Raw genomic sequence first — 5470 nt, 5'->3', positions numbered from 1 at the left:
TATCTTTCAACTGGTATTAGATCTATTTCACCCCCTTTGGCATCTTTCAACCGGTACTGGGTCTATTTTACCCCTACAACTAAGCATACAATCATTTCAGCAAGACTCACAAAGACAACAAGTACATACATTTATATTAACAAGAGTCACAAAGACAAATATCGTCCTACTAACACAATCCAGTGGGATGGTATTGGTGCCCTTGATCCATGAGTACAGTGAAGAGACTCACCTCTCAGACAAAAATTAACTGTTGTTGCTCTCACTACCAATAATACAAGTGCTACTCCACACATAGATAGTCGTACAAGGTAAACCCTTAGTCTACCCACCAAAGCTAAAGGTTAGCCAAAAGTCAAGTCAAGTCAAAGTTAAAGTCAAACTCATTTAACCTCCACGTTGTGGTTGACCTTGGCCACTCCGTAGCCCATTGGTCTAAACCCGATCCAACCCCAAGTCAAAGAAATGAACAAGTCATTAGCAAATCCTCCACGGCGTGGCCTTCCTTGGCAACGCCGTGTGTATAAGATGACAAACAGTTGACTGGTCCCTACTCGTCACGTCGTGGTGGTTTAGTGCCATGCCGTGGGGAACAATCTGATGAGCTTAGTCGATTTAAGCTGCTTTTAACTCAAAACAAAAGCTCAAAAACCCATATCTACTCCTTCTCAACACCTTAATGGATAAAGTTTCCAACTTTATCCTTTAATACACTTCAATAAGACAGGATCTCTAACCAAAGGTCTAATAAAGGCAAAATCATGACATTGGCTTAACCATTAAGCACTTTTCATCAAAGTCTTTAGTCCAACCAACTCCATAGGAGTTTCTAATACCAGATCTAATACAAAAATTTGGGTGCTTTATAGACATGTATGACCATTGCATGTCTAGATTCAAGTTTTAGGTGAAAATGAGCAAAAAGGTAACCAAAACTCATGCAAGGCTAAGAATCCCAACCAAAGTCTAGATCTACAAGATATATTGCTTATGGGACTCAGGAGACTCATAAAGATGCAATCTTAATCACATCAAACCAACCAAACATCACTTATGGACCAAAATAAGCTAAATAAGCTAGATCTATAACCAAATAATCATCAAGATGGAAACTTAAGGACTTACCAATGTTCCAGAGAGTGATTCCAAGGATGGGGAGGAGTTGTTGCTTGATCTTTGGGCTAGAACCTTTTTCTTATTCCTTTAAAATGCAACCAACACCACAAAAAGCTCAAAGTCACACAATGGAGGCTAGGGTTAGGGTTTCTGGTCTTAAGAGGGTGACGGAGGCTGAAGGATCACGAAACCCTAGCCATAATTTCCTTTATATATGGGCCAAAGCCTAGGGATTAGGTTTGTCCAAAATCGACTGCCACACCGTGGCGGGTCATTCAAATCTGTGGTCAAGAGAAATAACGCCATGCCGTTGCCGCCCTAGAATAAAATTATGAAAACTAAATGAATAGACACATGCCTGAAACGGTTGTCATACATATATATATATATATATATATATATATATATATATATATATATATATATATATATAGGGTGAGATTCGTTGACTACTCATAGTTTTCTGAGAACCCGAGAACTAAAGGTGTTTAATTTTTTGTTTTATTGAAAATATCAATAAAAAGATCTCAATGTTAACATAATAAATCAAAATTTCAAATTTTTCTTTATCAAAATAATAATTTTTGATTTTAAAGAAAAATGAAGATTTTTTTATTTCTTCTAAAAAACATGAATTTTTTTAAAATTTTGAAAATTGTTTTTTTTTAACTACAATTTTTATAAAAACAATAAATTTTTAAAAAAGAGTAAATTTAAGAAAAACAACTATATTTTTTTAACCGAACAAATAAATGTTTTAGGTCCATATATGCATATTTTTTCAAGTTAATATATGCATATTTCCTATATTATAATATTCGTAAGTAAATAATAAAAAAAACTTTAATTTTATTACTAATTTCTAAACACAATTTTCACACCCCGGCTGACGGTGGAAACGCTGGGTGGTGTGAACGTGGAGAAATTGGATCGATATATATATATATATATATATATATATATATATATATATATATATATATATATATATATATATATATATATATATAGGGGAGGGCTCGTGCGAAATACAAATAACTTGCGAAAAAACGAAAACAAGGAAACCTATGAAATTATGCCACCTCAACCTTATATTTTAGATAAAAATCCTATGAAAACAAGGAAACCTATTAAAACAAGGAAACCTATGAAATTATGCCACCTCAATCTTATATTTTAGATAAGATTCCATCTAAACTTTGAACTACATGTTGATAATATATGGTACCCGAAACTTGTTTCAAATTAGAAAACATGTTTTTTTTTGACATTTTTGTTATGAAAACTTGAATTTAAAAGTGATTAAGGACGTGAAAAAAATGGTTGTTAAAACCACCTTTAAATCTATGTTACCATAACACCCTTCAATGTAAAATTATTATCTTTAATTTATTGATAATAAATTTAATTTTTAAAGTACATGTGTTTGATTTTTATAAGATCAAATCTGTTTTCGCATTTTGGCAAAATATTTATGTTTTCGAATGAGCCTACTTGTGTGTGTGTGTGTATATATATATATATATATATATATATATATATATATATATATATATATATATATATATATATATATATATAAACGTGACACAAAGGTATATCACAATCATTATTTTATTATAAATTATTTTGGGATTATATTTTTTGAAAGACAGGCACACAACCTAACACCACTAGAAACGATAAACAAACAAAACTAAACTCCACCAAGCTTCCTTGAAGACCTCCTCCTCCTCGGCACAACAATCTTCCACACTCATCTCCATGAGAATACATGTATTTTTGAAAACGTCAACATAATATTGGTGAGTGCACAAGTTTTTATAGTTTTTAACTTTTATTTGGTTGTATTAATTTAACAATCCTTTTTCTTTCAGAAAAAGCTTTCTAAAGTATTTTATCAACCCTAACTTACTATCTTTTTAGGATATCTAACAATCCTATCTTATTGTCTTCTTAGGATATATTTACAAATCCAAATTTACTATATTTGTAGGATATCTAACGACCCTAACGTAATTTATCTACCACTCTAAGGTGTCCCTAATGGTAGTCAAATCTCTAAGGATTTTGTAATGTATTGACATGAGCCCCCATAATCGATGTTGTTTGACTAATAATTTTCCCCGCCACAACGCTTCATTGGTGTAACATCCTGGTGTTAAGGTACTTTTCAATCCATCCCTATAATTTTATTTCATGTCAAATTTGTCCTTAAGTCCAAGAATTATGCCTTGAAGCCCTAGTGACAATTTTGTAATTAGGGCAGAAGGAGTACGCCAAGCGTACATGTGTGTACACTGAGCGTACTAAGGCGCGCCCTAGTATGCTGGGCATACACTTATGTACGTGGGGCATACTAGTGTTAGGAGGAAACCCTAATTTTTAGGGTTTGGGTGGTATTTAACCAACATTATGGTTCATTTCTCCCCACCTTTTCAGCCTCCACATTCTTTGAGACGTTTTTGCAAACCCTAGCCCCCTTAGTGTGTGTTTTGAGCTCAAGAGTGTGTTTTTGGTATATTAAAGGAAGAAGAAGTTGCATCATGGAGCCTTGAAGTGGAAGCAAGCTTGTGGATCTGGGATCTTTGCCTTCTTGAGAAGCTCCAAAAAGCATAAAGTCTGTACGTTGATGTCTTGGTTGTTAGATCCCATTTTTAGGTGTTTTATGTTGCTTTTCTTGTCCCAAAGGTCCCATCTTGTGCATGGTTTGTTATTGTCGTTTTGAGCTATCCTTCCAGACCATAGAAAGGGGCCTAAGCCATAAAAATGAGGTTCCAATTGCTAGAATTGTTTCATGCATCTTGTAGAACGTCTTAATGGATTAAGACCTTGTGTTAAGCACTTTGTGGACTTGTAATGTCATAAAGTTGGAAACTTTATGACTCTAGGGTGCATTCGGACTGTGGATCTAAAGTATGAGTTTGAGTGCTTAAGCCATTAAGAACTTAATGAAGTTTTTTGGGTTGTGAGGGTACGCCCCGTGTAAAAGGGAGTATGGCCCACATACTCGGTCAACCACCACGATGATGGTTAGTGCGAGGCTTCACATACACTAAGCATACCTCTGGAGTACACCTCGCGTGCTCGCATGGGTCGGCCTTGTTGAGTTGACTCTGCTAGGTTGACTCGGTTGACTTAGTGGGTTTGACCAGCTGACTTTGACCAAGTTTGATCTTGAGGGCATTTTGGATATTTTGGGATTTTAATGGAATTGGCCATTTTGTGGAAATAGGTATCGTTTAGAGAGTTGAGATTTGGAGTCGGGCCTCATCAATTTTGTTCAATTTGCAAGGTGAGTTTTCCTCTCTGTTCTTGCAGGTCGAAGGCACCAATGCCGACCCATTGGATTGATATCTGGTTATGCATGTTATTGTACTTTTGTGATCTATTAGATCAATATCCTGGTATATAGGATGATGCTATGCTTAGTGATTTGTATATCTGTTTGATTGGCTATAGACTGTTATATGATTATTTGTTATATGTGCACATGTTTGGTCGGTAGCTGAGGTTTCACTGCTTTGTGCGTAAACCAATAGGACGGGGCATACCAACCCAATGGTTGAATGGTACCGAGGGTATTCCATCTTGAGGATGATTGGACCCATAGTATGTCGGCATTCCAACCCAATGGTTAAGGGCCTACGATATTCCAACCCGATGGTTGATTGGACCCATAGTGTGCTGTTATTGTTTATGTGTTATTTGTTTGTGTGTTGGTACTTTTGGAGAACTCACTAAGCTTTGGGCTTATAGTTTGAGTTATGTTTTAGGTACCTTAGATGATCGCGGGAAAGTGAAGACGTGATCGTGAACCTCCTTGTGTTTTTATTTATGATTTTGGGTAAAACTATGATATTAAACATGTTTTGAAAACTAAATTGTAAACAATTATGATTTGTGGATTGGTTTTAAAAGTTAAAATTTTTTTTATGAATTTTGTGGATGTTACAATTGGACGTCGAATAGTGAATACTAAGAAAGTTATCCCGTTGGGATTGTAGCTATCAATCACATGTGGGGTTTTCAAACCCCGTATAGATTTATACATATCTTCCTAGCTCTTGCAATATTAACGATTATAGGTATTGGGGAATGCGCAATTTAATCAAGGCATTTGGATGAATATTAACAACTCACTAATGCATTCACCTTAGGTATTTATCTTTTATCTTTCCTAGGGATTTCCTATAACTATCACAATATAAATCTTTTATCTTATATTTGATAATTATAACTTTTGATCTCATAATTATTTTGTATATATAAGTATTCATATAATCACCCTAATTATGGTTATTTGAAAACATGATATTTGGGCAGAGTAACAATTATGTAGAATGCATATCCC

Source organism: Lactuca serriola, chromosome 4 (assembly GCF_051521515.1).
Source record: "Lactuca serriola cultivar US96UC23 chromosome 4, Lser_US96UC23_V15, whole genome shotgun sequence".
Classification (NCBI taxonomy): domain Eukaryota; kingdom Viridiplantae; phylum Streptophyta; class Magnoliopsida; order Asterales; family Asteraceae; genus Lactuca; species Lactuca serriola.
Note: the sequence above shows the minus strand (reverse complement) of the source record.